General features: G+C 42.8%; 1 protein-coding gene across 5 annotated transcripts in view; it reads left to right on the top strand.

Moving 5' to 3' along the window:
- LOC143527925 (receptor tyrosine-protein kinase erbB-4-like) overlaps nt 1-15,797 on the top strand; it is a 160,039-nt gene that overhangs the window by 57,188 nt on the left and 87,054 nt on the right. Inside the window, exon 1 of one of the 5 annotated variants that reach the window (XM_077023308.1) lies at nt 2,395-2,499. The exons of the other annotated variants lie outside the window; for them this stretch is intronic. The gene's annotated coding sequence lies outside the window, so the exon portion shown is untranslated. Of the gene's footprint in view, nt 1-2,394; nt 2,500-15,797 lie in introns of those variants that run through there. 5 annotated transcript variants of the gene reach the window in all.

The raw sequence follows: 15,797 nt of genomic DNA, 5'->3' as shown, positions 1-15,797 counted from the left end.
AAACTGTGACTTAAAACACAACAGTACACAACACTGTGATGCAGTAGTACACAACTCTGTGACAGAGAAGTACACCACATTCTCACTAACTCACTGTTACACCACAATTGCTACAGCCCTACAACCCACTCCCCCCTCCCTCTCCTCAGGTAGAAATCACTCTGACCTGGACTGTCGTGCAGTCAGGCAGGCAAATCAGAGCTGTGCCTCTCCGTGGTGCGTTGGCGCAGAGGGGGAGAGAGATGGCGAGCAGGTGGGCATGCTGTGTGCCAGCGCTGCCCGCAGTTGGCATGGGGCACGGTGCCGCGCGCCACCCACCCCTCCCCCACCCCGCTGCCATCCAAGCTGCTCCTGCTGCTCGTGGGTAGTGGAAGGGCCGCTAGCCAATCAGGTGCCGCGCTCCTGTTCTCGTTGCTTTCACTGGTCCACAGCCACGCTGGATGGAGTTCGACATCATGCTGCCAATGTGGGTCATGTAACTGGCACGGAAAATGAGCGCTCTAAAATTTACAACAGAGATAAAAATATTAGAAGATGTGTTATCTGATCACTGTTACTTTTGGAAAATGTACTTTGAGCTTGTGCATACTGTCATTCCATCTTAAGGGAGCCTGCCATGTTGGTTTGGAGTGTGTCATGTGACCCATGTAAAGCCATGCTACCCATGCTGAAATGAATGATTCCCAACATCTCCTCCAGCAGAGGAGAGCAGAGTCCTGTATCATCCAGGTCTCCTAGTGCTGCACAGGGTTCTGTGTGTTATCTACACACCACCATCAGATACATAGTTAGCCAAGGGCTCCCGGTGAACTTGTACACATGCCTGTAGCCTGCCATTGTTTTTTATTTTAATGCATTTTTATCTAGGGAAAAGTCAAACTTGATTACGTGCTGCCATCTACAGGGTTAAAGTGGCATTTTTAGTAGCTTAGCTCCACCTTGAATTGCGGGATAAAGAACAAACAACCTGTTGTTGTTTGTCCTGAAGAACAAGCAAATCTAATTACAAAAGATTAATGTTTCTTTATTAAAGTTTATTTCAGCTTAAAAATCTTATATGGAGTCAACCCAAAAAATACCCTGTAGGTACCATCATCCCAGTTTCTGACAAACACGATTAAGACATGCAACTAAATAAATTCACCACAGATGAGGCCCATTTCATCATTAAGTGAAAATTGTAATGGGAGAAATTAAAGAGCCGTTTGCTCTCACCGGATGACAGCACGGCATGCCTGCGAGGCACAAGGAAGGCACCGGCGCCAAGTGCCGGCCGCCCTGGCTCTCATAACGCCCCACGGAGGCAGACATTCTGAGGGAGGATGGAGCCACTTGTTCCTAACTCAGTTTCATGGTCAACCAGCAGCTTGCCAGCAGAGCAAGGTTTCCCACGGCACCATGTGCCGGCCTGCCTCCATAATGTACAACAGGATTTTGCAGGCAGCGATGCCGCGAGGCGTGCCATCGAATTTGGCGGACACGCTAAGTGAAAACGATCGCGCCGCTGGCCCGGGGTCAGCTGTGGGCACAGGACCATGTTGTGCAAGAGAACGTGCTGCTGGCCCAGGGTCAGCTGTGGGCAGAGGACTAGGATGTGCTAGAGATTTGATTGCATAATTAAAATGGGCTTTCATGGAAGTGGAGGCCGTCGCTGTCGGCCACACGAGCAGATGGAGCCGCGTTCGCACTCAAAACGATCTGCTCTGACTTTCCAGCCAGAAACATGAGTGAAGGCATCTCTGTGCTTCCAGGCGGATGGTGGGTGCTGGGCTGATGCCAGTGCTTGGAGGGAGTGATAGGTGATAATCAGTGAAGGGCTCTGATGCTTCACACTTACACTGCTCTCAAAGGGAAGTGAAGGTCAGCGTTCTCGATGGTCACTCAACGCACAAGACCCAGTTCCACCTTGGCGCTTGTTTCATCTGCTGTCTTTTGGGGCATGTTTGCCGTGACACGTCTCTGTTTGGGGTAATTTACTGGGGGCTTCGTTTTCCCTTAAGTGGGAATTTTTATGCGTAGTCACTGCCCAGGGGCACAGCGCTCAGGATTTCAGCACGTATTTTGGCTTGAAGGTTACACGACCAAACCCGCAGAGAGGACGAGAGACAGCAATTCCAATGGCACAGCAATCGAAACGTTCTTGCTCAGTTCAGAAATTAGGCAAATCATAAACTGTACTGTGAGTGCCAATGCTGGCTAGCCAGTGGTGAACTAGTGCTATTAACTGCAGTGTAAGGAAGGAGCCACTGTGTAATAAGAAACACCAATAAAGTGGTCATTGTTCTGTTGACAGTGAGCTCATCTTGGCAATGGATACTGCCTGATCTGCTTCTGTTAGTGACGAGGTAATATCACAGTCTGGAATCGATGCTAGCTGTGGGAAGGCATCAAGCAGCCTATTAAGTGTACAGTTGGGAGAAGACTGGGTCACCCAGCAGGGTCATTACTGATGATCGGGGGAGGGGCTGCCTTCAAATGCTCTCCTGTCTCCAGTCAGGGGTGAGTTGCTCTTTCATTGCCATCAAGGAAAAAATAAGCTTTGAAGGCTTCCTCAACAGGAGGTGGCGAGCAAGGAAACACATAAGGGGACAGAACTGAATAAACAGCTTCCCTCTGAATTTGCAAGAATGTTCGGTTTTATGGTTTGGAAGATGCATCAGGATGATGAGGAAAAAGTAAGGCTTCAGCAGATTTTAAATAAATAGTCCAACTTCTATTTTGTAACCTTAAATTATGATTTATAGCATTTATTTGATTGCATTGATGCAATTTAAATTTTATTATCAAGCACATTCAAAAAAGAAACACAAAATGAGTTATTTTGACTTATTTTATTCAGGCATAATAATTGTTTCACCATGGTGTGTGTACACATGTCTGTTTCAGTGAACACAGAAAGGCTTATACACAGAGAGAGAGAGAGAGAGAGAGAGAGAGAGAGAGAGAGAGCTTCTTTGCATACACACTATGCAAAATATGTTCTGTGACATGGTGTATTTTACAGCTTTAGTAATTTGCTCTTTTTCTTTCTCCATATTTTCATTCTCCACATCCACATGGATGGAGACATTTACATAAACCTTAAAATTCTTCAAGTGTTCACATTTACATTCCCTTGATTGTTGTCTTTCTTTGCTTTTATCGGTAAACAGCACGAGACAGCATGTTCTCTGACAAGTGACCTGGCCATATAGAGGTGAACAGAAGCTCATGTCTAATGATAATATGGTTACATCATCTCTGCTGGTTTTCCGCTCTGTGTGTTTATCCTGTCCTGGCCAGAGCACGCAGTAGTGAATCCAAGAGTGATCTTCCTATTAATCCTCATCTCTGCTGACAGAGTGTTTACTGCTCATAGTGCCTTACTCCCACGGCTGATCTCTTTGTGCCAGTCTCTCCCCTGCAGCTGATTTCAATGTGCCAATCTCCCCCCTGCAGCTGATATCAATGTGCCAGTCTCCCCCCTGCAGCTGATATCAATGCGCCAATCTCTCCCCTGCAGCTGATTCCCCAGTTCTAGTCTCTTCCCTGTATATGAGCTTGCTATGCCAGTCTCTCCCCTGTAGCTGATCTCAATGTGCCAGTCTCTCCCCTGCTGCTCTCTGTCAGCATATGGGACTTTTGATGGGCCAAGTACACCACTGATATCTACACCAATGCCCAGACCTAACCACCCCCCCCAACCCACCCCCCCCCCAAAAGGGCTCCGAATTTCTTTTCAGTGCATGAGTTTAACTTAGCATGTAGCTAGCCAAAAATATGTGAACTTTTAAAGGGCTGTGACTAGTGTTGCCACCTGTCCCGGTTTTCACATGCTTGTCCCGGTTTTACCGGGCTGTCGGTTTGTCCCGGTTTTTCTTCTTTTTAATATTCTGTCCCGGCAAAAAAAACTAGGTTAGTTCAAACCACGATTCAGACTGTTTCTGCACACTTTAAATCTGTTTTTTTTCTAGCTGTGTCCATTTTAAACCCTGCGGTATCATTTTACGTTCGCCGGCACCCCCCCCAGTCAACAGATTACACTCGCCGCCCTGTGTCAGTATGACAGTGTCCTTGTTTTTTGTCAGACCTAGGTGGCAACCCTAGCTGTGACATGTTGAGTAGTCAAAGCCCTAAGCACTTTAAAGCACTGATTTGCTCAAGTGTGCAGTGAGGATGACATAATGATGACATTAAGAATGAGTTAAAGAGCATATCGGTGAACCTTAGTTACTATATTCTTCTTCACTGTGGCTGTATTATAATGAAGAATAACTACACTATGTACTTTACATACTTTCACAGTGAGCTGTTTTAGCTCTGCCACAATCTAGCAGTTCCAGCATCTCCTTAGAAGGAATTATGAGACTCTATAAGTTTTCTACAGACAGACAGGCAGAGAAACAAACAATCTGATAAGTAAAAAGCTGTCCAGAAGGCTGGTATCTGTACCAGATATTATAAACTGCTTCACCAGAAGAAGAACAGATGTGTCTGTCACTGCATCACTCCGTTACACACACCCAGGCTCACGCCATGAGGCACGCTGGCACCACAAATGGTGATGCATTTCTTCTTTTTTCGTTCGCGTAGTAGTATGGTGGAGCTGTTGTTCTTGGTCTCGTTAACGTAGCAGGATGGTGGAGCTGCTGTTCTTGATCTCGTTAACGTAGCAGGATGGTGGAGCTGCTGTTCTTGATCTCGTTTACCTAGCACGATGGTGTAGCTGCTGTTCTTTTTTTCATTCACGTACTAGTATGGTGGAGCTGCTGTTCTTATTCTCGTTTATGTAGCAGGATGGAGGAGCTGCTGTTCTTGTTCACGTTACTGTAGCAGAATGGTGGAGCTGTTGTTCTTGTTCTCATTTACGTAGCAGAATGGTGGAGCTGTTGTTCTTGTTCTCATTTACGTAGCAGAATGGTGGAGCTGTTGTTCTTGTTCTCATTTACGTAGCAGGATGGTGGAGCTGCTGTTCTTGTTCTCATTTACGTAGCAGGATGGTGGAGCTGTTGTTCTTGTTCTCATTTACGTAGCAGGATGGTGGAGCTGCTGTTCTTCCTCTCATTTTCTTCATTTTCTTAAGGTGTGTTCTACACCCACATCTGGCATCCGTTAGAAGTGATCAGGCTCTTTAATGCACCTGTCACACATAAGTGTTTTTGAAAGAGAGCAAAGGACTAACTGTTTGTGAGAATTGTGTGTGTATTTCATATTTCATACTTTCACTGGAACTTTGTCAGTGACACTTATCAGACGATATCTAGTAGTTCAGTACATTGTATATTGAAACACATTCTCCCAAACACAAAGTTTTCTAATATGGAAAAGGAATTAATAAGCATTCTGTTCCTGTTTTTCCCTGCCCCTGTTGGGTTTATCTGTGCCCATTGGTAGAAAGTAACAAAGTAAATTAAATGTGTTACTGTACTTGAGTACATCTTTTGTGTTTCTTTAATTTACTCAAGTATTTCCATTTTGTAAGTTTTTACTTTAACTCCACTACATTTCAAAGTCAAATATTTTACGTTTTATTCCACTACATTATTTGAAATCTGTAGTTTCACATCAAAGTTAGAAGCATGAAGCAAGCACACCAATAATGATATGGTTCAAAGTCAACAGTATGGCATTTCTGGAGAATATATCTGTGACGGGGGTATAGAGGCGGCCGGAGGCAATGGTTGCATGTCAGGGTTTTTATTATCCATGACAAAAGATTCGTAACGAGCACGTAGCAAAGCAGCAAAGCAAAAATGCACAAGCTCAAAGGAGCAATGAACAAACGAAAAATAAAGAAGGAAGAAGTGTGCAGCTCCGTTGGAGACGCGATGTCCTCAATGAATGTGCAGCACTGGACTGCACGACCTGTGGGGATATGAAGGGGTGCACACTGATAACATACAGGTGTTAATAATCAGATGATTTGTACCGGAGTCCCACCATGACAATATCCATAAAAATGGGAAAGAACCTGTAACTCGCCCCCAAACCTATGGCCTTATCTGAGTAAAATTTCTAAGCAGTTGAAAAAAATATATTGTTTTCAAGTGCCTTCTCTGCCTGTCTCAGACCCATAAGATTTATTCTTATAAGAATTCCCCATGTAATCTAAGGAAACGCGTAGAGGTAAGCTTTTTTCCTAGGCATACTGGTCATTGACCTTAATTAGAAATCTAACAATATCTTGCAGGAAACCGTTTCTTGGTGTATGTTAAAATAAGTCGTTCATTAGCATTGTATACATGGTTCGTTAGCTTGCTAGCTAAGTAGGCTTTTGCTAGTACACAACCAATAACTGTCATAGCAACGCAGGTAGCTAGCTATATAGTTATTTGTTTTACCATAGTTCAAAGTATTTGAAGCTTCCAGCTACCTAAATGCTTTGATATTGTGAAATAATAAAAATTTGAACATAGCACTACGTTAGAAAACAAATTCTAACAAGTTTTACGTGCAAAGAATGGTACTCAGTATTAGAGGCTTCAAAGTACATTTGAAGGGCAATACTTTTACTCAAGAGGAATAAAGAGAGGACTACTGGAGTAATGTTTTACCTTGGGTATCTGTATTTTAACTCAAGTATGCAGTTTGTGTAGTTCGTCTACTACTGTCTGTGCCTTGGTTTGACTTTTGGATTTTTCAACTTTTTGCCTGTGCCTCCTTACTCTGATTTTGTGGATTGCGTTTTTTGCCACTTACTGCTTTTCTTGGTTTTGCCTCTCGCCTCTACCTGACTACGTTCATCAGTAAAACCCCATTTACTGTCTGCATGCGTCTAGCCTGTCTTGGTATGTTACAACATGTGTGTCTGTGTGTGTGTGCATCAGAGGGAGTGATAGAGGGAGACTGTGAGGGAGTGTGAATCAGGAGGAATGAGTGAGGCACAAAGTCCATAAGCTGTTAAAGTGGTTCGAGGTGAGAAGGAAGCAGTGCCCTGCAGACCTTCCCTGAAGCCCCTGAGGAGAAGGTGGTTACAGAGACACTAGGTCAGCCATTCTCAGTCTTCTGTGAGTGACTCCAGATGAAGAAGGGACTACACGTGGGAACAAGGATACTTTTTAGACAGAAGCAACAAAACGTTGTTCCACCTGGGGAGTTAGCCTTGGTAGTGGTGTGTCCATGTGCTTTGTGACAGAGGAAGAGTCTATCATAAGTCCATCATGGACAGACATTTTTAGAAGGCCGGTGTGGATAGGTAGGGTGTTCTAGTACACCATGACATGACACGAAACACAGCTGGAAGTCCACCCTTGTATTTTTGAAATGAGACACTTGAACCTTCAGTGACAAATGGTCTTTTTTTTCCTTCCCCCAATCGTCCGTAGTCTCAGCTCTGTCTGATTTTTTACATTGGAAACTGCATTGGACTTTTAAATAATTTGGTGGTGGCCATTTTTAACACAACACTTAGGTATCGCACATTCTTAGAACGTTGCACATTCTTCTGAAACAGGATGTTTCCTGTGCTTGACTCTGTTTTCCTATTTAAAAACACTGCAAACACATTCCTGGAGATACATACCTGGAAATAAGTATACACACATGTATGCATAAATGTCCCCAAACCACTTTATCAGAGAAATATAGCTGTCTTTTTATTTCTTCATCCAGTTTCATCTTGAATTAAACCAGCTATTCTAGCAACATTCCAAGTTGAAGAATGTAATTGTAACACCTCCGAGTGACCAGGCTCAGGGCCAGAACCTCTTCTGTTGTTTATATGGAGAGGAGCATAGTTGGGTCTCTGTATGTCTCGCACAAAGTGGTCCTTTATTGTATTTATTACCACCCCGGTCCTGAACTTAAGAATCACCACACAGTGAAGTTTAAAGGTTGAAATCAGTGCTAAAACCTAATCGGCTGACTTTAACCTTGGCTGTGTGGGTCGTGTTACTGGTCACTGACTCCTCTACACTGTCTGTGCCTTCAGTGCTGAGACAAGCCATACGACCGAAAACCTCAGAGGGTCCAGAGGCCCAAACAGGCATTTCTGGACAAAGGGACGGCATCAGCACAACAGAGGAATATTTCCTCTGGCCTTCTTAAAAGGCTACATCAGTCCTGCAGCATTAAACTGTGTAAGACTCCTGTGTAGTCTCCTGTGTCATGGCCTTTGGGTCACACTGGGTCTCTCGCATCGTTGCCTGTCCCAAAATGAGGCTTCCATGCCACGCTGTCAGGAAAATCTGCAAAAGTGACCAGGAACCATTTGGTTGGAAATCCGAACTGAAGCCACTAGCTTTGAGGCTGCCCTCAGCAAATCAGGGATCAGCTTTTCTCTGCAAGCACCACCTCAGGCTGGTCAAGCAGCCAGTAAGTTACATTTCTCTACTCCCAGAAAAGCATTTGCAAATCATCTTCGGTATCAGACAACTGCATCATCTCTTTAATGGTGAAATCATGCACACATACACAGAAATGATGGGGCCATATACTTATACAATTGTTTAGTGTCATACCATTTTCAGGAGCTTAACTGCATCTGTTTATTCAATGTTTACTCGTTTTACTCGTGTAATAAACTGACACATTAATGCTTATGGCATTGATTATAAACTGACACATTAATGCTTATAACAACACCAGCACTGGGTTTTTCAACAAAACCACATGTTAAAAATCATGGATGCAGATTAAAAATTATGGTGCATCTAAAGAAAAGGGAGGGGAAAAATGCCCTAAAATATCTGACACCCTGAAACTTCCTTGATAAAATCCCTCCCCCCTAGATATAACATCCCTCCTAGATATAACCTACCTTCTAGATATAACCTACCTTCTAGATATAGCCTACCTTCTAGCCTATATATATAGTTCCTGTCAAAATTTTGAGGACAACTTGCTTTTTTCTTTTCAATTAAGTTAGGCAGTAGTTGCGATACCTATGTTCTTCGGGGTCCTGTGCTCCTGGTTGCCATCTCCTCAAGCTACTGTAAGTCGTACCCAGAATTCCACTGGGTAGAGATCTGCCAAAGCTGGCTCACAGCATGCACATCTCCGGTACTAGGCGCCACTGTAACCGATGTTGCCTGTCATGGTACATGCCACATTTCCAGGACTTTCGTAGTAACACTCTCAGCATTCTTCTCCATAATATGTTCCTGTGCCCCTGAAGCATTCAGAGATACAGCCTGAACTCTTCGCCCAAACAGCCCTGCCCCCACCAAGAAATGTCTGGGTTTCACAGCTCTTCTTTAAAAACCACCTTTTGTATCCAGTTGCTACAGTGATACTGCCCCAGTTTGAAGGTTTTCTCCTCATTAAAGCACATTGTTGCCCCTCAGTGCCCTGTACTCACCCCACTTACTACTGTGCACATCTTCATTCTTCGAGACCCTTAGACACACTGCTTTTCATCCTTTTTCATCCATGGGCAACCTTCATCCTTTGCATCTCAATAGCCATTTGGTGAATGGTTCAGTCCCAGATGCTAGAATTGTTCAAAGCAGCTAATCCTGTTAGCTTCCTGTGCTGTCCACTGTTAAATGTAGCAGCTGGATGTGTTTTTGTATTAAGAAAAGGGAGTGTAGACAATAACAACATTTACAGAGAAAGCAAAACTGACACTTGTTGACTAGACAAGCCCAAACTATTTTATTTGTTTGTTTGTTTCAAGCTGTGTATTTGGTGCTCAGTTTAGGGAAAGTGAATCCAGTGTGGTTTAAATACAAAATGAACCAAGAACCATAAAAAAAAAATCCAGAAGGACTAATGCATCAGCAGTGAGAGTATACTTTAATCCACTTTGCCTCAGGCAGGATCAGTCCCAGTCCTCTGATTCACCCTCACATACTCACACTCAAATGAGAGACATTTGCATAAAGTGTAATGCTGCCTCTTCTTCATGGACTGAACACTATTCCTCTGTCTTGATTATAGACTCTCTCTCTCTCTCTCTCTCTCTCTCTCTCTCTCTCTCTCTCTCTCTCTCTCTCTCCCCCTTTCTCTTTTTCCTAATAGCGTTCTTTATGTTGAAACAACACAAACTGCCTAGAAAGTTAATCTGGAAATAATTCTGTATGTATTGCTGTAAAGCCCACACAACAATTTCATGTAACTGCAGCAACTGATGAAAAGCACTTTTACTACTCATTTATGACATAAGAATTCAACAGGGCAAGTTTAGAATACAGAAATATCTTAGCATATAAATACTCTGTTGCGTTTTTATGCCACATATCGGGATATGAGTACAACCAATCAGAGTGGGGCCTTTCCCTCCCTCAGGCTAGGCCAATTAAAGCCCCTCTCACATCTCCACATCATTCCAGTAAAATGTAAGCCAGAGCTCCTTCAGGCCCTTCAGCCTACAGTCTAGAACGTTCTTGCATTTCATAACACGAAGAGAGCAGGAAACGAACTACAGAAAAATAGCTTGGTATTTTTAGACAGCTGAGTAAAATGCAGTATGTCAATAAGTCACATTTTCTTTTCAAGACCATATCATGTTTTTAGCTCAAAGGAGCCCTCTTTTGTTACGTCAGTGCTGGCTTGATCATGCATCTAGTGACTGCACTCCAACTCAAGTCAGAGAGACGGTCTCAGTCACATAACACCTACAATTTCAGGTCTGTATCAAATGTATTTAGCAGCTCTCTGTAAAGTACAATGCAGGATATTTTACTCTGCTAGAGTGCAGAAGACTGCGGTCTTTTATTTTCATCTTCAGTTAATCTGCCTCGGCTGGATAATTCTAACACTGTTAATCTGATTATCTCAATAACTGATTAAATTACTACCAATTAATATAAATGCATGCAATGAATTAATCCTTCAATTACTCAGTCTCTCTCTGTCTCTCTCTCTCTCTGTCTCTCTCTCTCTCTCTGTCTCTCTGTCTCTCTCTCTCTCTTTCTCTCTCTCTCTTTCTCTCTCTTTTTTCCACCCCTCTACTGTACACACAGAGAGAACAGAAAATAGCAACAGGGCACCTCTGGCACTAAAGTTTCCACAGACATCTGTCAAGCTTCACATCTGGTGCAGATCTTGTAGCTGAAGAGAACGTGTGTCTGTTAAGATTGAAAAGTCAGAAACTAAGGAGCCTCTGGACTTTGTCACTAGAATTTCTACGAACAGCATGAACGGGTTGATCTGGCTCACGGCTTTTGCCCTGAATACACGTGTAGTTAATTACACATTCATAATCCCTTTTAACCAATTTATTCACTTACTGACGGAGCCAATATCAAATCCGTTCAGAGCCTATATGGATAGCCAGTGTAATTTCTCACCATTCAGCTGGTCCATACAAATAAAAATGTTATGTATAATGTACTAGTACAAAGTAAAAGATAATTTATTGTCATGCTCACAGAATAAATTAAAATTGCTTGTGATAAAATCCAGTGCTTGACTAAACTATTGTCCGTAGTTCTGATGTGGCCAGTATAACATTTATTTTAGATATAAAAGTGCCATTTTAACAAGGCAGATGTGCTGCAGTCAAGTGTGGGGACTAATCTAATACAGAGACTCAACACAAACTACTCACATTAGAATTCGATCTGTTTTAAATTTCATGTTTAATTAGACTTACATTTACAAGAGTAATTTAGTTGGAGTTTAGGTGGTGAGTGTCAGGAGGCTAGTTTGTGTTAAATTCCTTTGCAACTCGCACATATACAGGTGTGTGTATTTATATTTGAGCATATGACTACTGCAGAAGCAAAAATGTCATCGTGAAAGCAATGCCAAATCCCAGACATTGTAGATATTTTTCAAATCTTGGCCAATTTTTTGGACCCCAAAAAGTGATCCAAGAAAAAGAAGACATGTGGTCACCCTACCTTCTAATACAGTCACACTACCTTCTAATACAGTCACACTACCTTCTAATACAGTCACCTTACCTTCTAATACAGTCACACTACCTTCTAATACAGTCACACTACCTTCTAATACAGTCACCTTACCTTCTAATACAGTCACACTACCTTCTAATACAGTCACACTACCTTCTAATACAGTCACCTTACCTTCTAATACAGTCACACTACCTTCTAATACAGTCACCTTACCTTCTAATACAGTCACCTTACCTTCTAATACAGTCACACTACCTTCTAATACAGTCACCTTACCTTCTAATACAGTCACACCACCTTCAAAATTTCAAACTTCCTGCAGAAATGTTGAAAATCTGAAATAGCCAATCTGTTTTCCAGTTGAGGGAGGAGTCTGTGTTGCAGCCTTGAAGGCCCATCGGGTTAATACAGTCATGATCTGAGGTCCACGGGTGGAGGTAGAGGTGGAGGTTAACCCTTACTCCATCATGAGCGTCATCAAAAAGCAATCAGCAGATGTGATCCTACATCATTGTGCTGGGGGATCATGTCAGGAAAACACCGCAAAGAATATGATGTTTTCTATTAGACACTAATGGACATGACCCAAAGCTGTCAAACATTGACACTTGTGTGACACACACATACGTGCACACACACATGCACACACATGCACACACACACACATGCACACACACACACATGCACGCACGCACGCATACACACACACACACTCTCTCTCTCTCTCTCTCTCTCTCTCTCTCTCTCTCTCTCTCTCTCTCTCTCTCTCTCTCTCTCTCTCTCTCTCTCTCTCTCTCTCTCTCTCTCTCTCTCTCTCTCTCTCTCTCTCACCTATCTCCCAGTGGAGACTCTGACAGCGCTGCCATGAGTTCACAGTACAGCTCTGGGAGTTGCAACACCCAGTGCAATTACTCCTTCCTGCTGACTTCACCTGGAAGCCATGATTGCCGAGGCGGAAGTTTGCATTCTTGCCACTTAACAGTCGATAGGTAACAAGGAAAAGTAATTTAGGAAAGTTTCTCCATCCAGTTTTGACGTACTGTGACACGAGTGATGGTTTGTTTGTTTGTTTGTTTTGACCTTGTTTCTTTGCTTGTTTGTTCTCGAGGAATAGCTAAATGGAAAGGTTCCCAGCACAATTTATAAAGGTTATCGTAGTGAAGGTCTCTGTGAATAAGTAAGTGGATATGAACTGTCTGAGTGAACTGAGTGTATCTCTAATTTTCTCGTTTCCATCACGTTTGCATTATAGCTTCCTGCTGTGACTCATAATAAACACTTTAATTTTTTGAGTTAGCAATGATCATTTAGTCATCATCTAAACGTCAGTATGGAGTATAATATAAAAGTTTATGTACGTTACTACAAAGCACTAAAATGTAAGCTAGGCGAATCATCCACCCCAAAACAATTTGGCACTTGGGCCATTCCGGTTTGAGCTGGCGTGTTTATGCTGGAGATGTACAACAGCTGTTCCCAGGATGACATCGATTCTGCTCTGAGTTGGAGTGCAATGGTGAATCCTAATTGTGCTCTCTGAGGAGTTTTGTGTGCACTCACAGGTCAAGCTTGTTCTAAGCACAGAGGCCAGTAGGTAGATCAAAACACGCTCACCAAAAACGGACATTTATTCATTGGTATCTAATTCACAGGCCTTTATCACTTTAAGGTTCTGTCACTGAGAAATAAGACATGTCTTATGTCCCTAACTGATAAATCAGTATAGTTTAATCTATGTTCAGACATAACTGGCTGTTAAAACAGAAAGTAATGCATACATTTTTAGGCAAACCTTTTGCCTTCAATGTGTGCTATGCAAGTGAACAATTTTTAAGTAGCTTCTTGAGATGATTCTATCACGTCACGATCTGTTGTCATGCTTGTCACGTCTGAATAAGATGTTTGAGAGGAATGTTGGGCCCTTGGGATGTCTTTCAGCTTCCACCTTGTTTTATGTGAGGCCCTTCCTCACACACTTGTGTCTCAGAGAGGGATTTGTTTCACCCATCCTACACCTACAGCCATACTCAAAGACTGCACAGCAAAAGTAACCGCTGTCTGTTCTCTGAGATGCACAGGGAAGAATCTTCGGAGGAACCATGTCTCTCCTGGGTGCCACTAGATAGGACCTGTTGAACTAGATAGGAGCTGCTCCAATGAGCACCTGCGAAGACCTATCCTGATATCAATGGAACAAAGCACAGGGGTTAATTACAGCTCTGTGATAAGCAGCAATTAATTGAAATGTATCATTTATGCTAAACTAGCAAGCACGTGTTGCAGAATGTTATATGCTCTCATTGATATGCCCTTGTTATCATTCCTTCTCTACCTTTCTGCACATATGGTGAAGGCTTGGGTCTTTATTTCCACATAGTGAAAGGTGGCGAGGACAGGTTAGAATCTTGATGGGGAATTCATTTTACCCCATTGAGTTCATTACTGCCTCTCTCTGCAATAACCATTTCTCAAATACTGAGCAGTTTGGCAGACTAACAATCATTCAGTTAGCTCAGAGCATTTCCATCTACCAACAGAGGCCAGGCACCAGAGTCAGGCCCATAACTTCCGAAATAGAATGGCATTTATATTCACAAATGCATAATACCCTGGAACAAATGTCACATTTAATAGTGTGAGCTTGATGGTAGTTTAGCAGAGTGACACTCGGAACTACTTAGAAATGTGCCAAAACTTGTTGAATGCCAAATATGTCAATGGACTGTACTTGCTATTCTAACATGTCTAGTCTTGGGCTCTGAAGTGATCATACAAATATCATTAACATCACATGCACTCAGATTTTTGTATTCTTATTTCAGACGTGTCATGTGAATTCTGGGACATTCATTCTGCATTGAAGCGCTTTTTCACACTCCATATGGATCCATATATTTGTAGAAGGACTTCTTGAACTCATTCAGTTTATAGGAGGACCTTATTGTAGAGGGAAACAGAATAAGCACTTGCACAGTCTTGCACAGTAGTAGGACGCATAGGTATTTGAACTTGACTTCAAAAAGCTTTGTAGCTTGTCCTTTCCTGTCAAAAAATACCTGGTTATGGTATCTGACTGTAAATCATTTCTGTCTTAAAGAATGAGCGAACAAAAAATTGAGATTTGACAGCATGCCTGAGCCAAATTTGATTTAGCATTGTGCATGCTGAATTATGGTAAGTGAGCTCCTCATTGCAGACCTCACGTACGACAAAAGATGCTCTTGAGGCGACCTTTTAAAAATTACTGCCGACATCGGCGCTTTTCTTGCAAGTGCTGCGGCTGGGGTGCTGAACACTGATTTGCGTATGTATCTATTCTATGTGTTTTCTGAGGATTTGACACATGGTTTTACGGTATGCGATTGTCAGTCTTCTCATGAGCATTTCGCACGTTCACCCTCTATGTATTTATTGAGCTCATGGAACTGAATATGTGTGAAGGTTCCTACTTGGGATCATGGCGGACATGCCCACACAGGAAAACCAAGAATGTTCAGCTATGGCAAACTGGAGGAAGTCGACACACGTGGGATGAAAGAGGCATTTCGCACATGGTCTGATGGCCATGGCAGGATCAAAATATCTATCTTCCAAGATTGCTACTGGATAAACATGTCTGAGCATTATTCAGCTATTATAATATTTAAACCTATTACATGAAACCATTGTGTGTTACGGAACAGCTCCGGACCCTTCCCTGTGGGCGTGCCGTTACGTTGTCTGCGTGTCGTTATGTCCATGTTTGTACTTCCGTGGGTGTGGGTTGTCTGTGAGCGTGTTCGTTAGTTACACCTGTGCCTTGTCTCGAGGTCACGTGGGTCTGTGTAAATCACCTATTTAATGTGCGTTCGCGCAGTATCGTGTGCTCGTCTTTGTCTAAAGTTCATGCCTGTGTGAGCAGTGCTTACATTGTCTATGCTGGGCTTTCCGTTTTGTGTCCTAATAAATTATATGTTCCACTACGATCGTCGTTGTGCCTGCCTCCTCCACAACACGTTACATAAAGACGAGCCA

Source organism: Brachyhypopomus gauderio, chromosome 12 (genome assembly GCF_052324685.1).
Source record: "Brachyhypopomus gauderio isolate BG-103 chromosome 12, BGAUD_0.2, whole genome shotgun sequence".
Taxonomy (NCBI): domain Eukaryota; kingdom Metazoa; phylum Chordata; class Actinopteri; order Gymnotiformes; family Hypopomidae; genus Brachyhypopomus; species Brachyhypopomus gauderio.
This window is presented reverse-complemented; position numbering and strand designations above follow the sequence as displayed.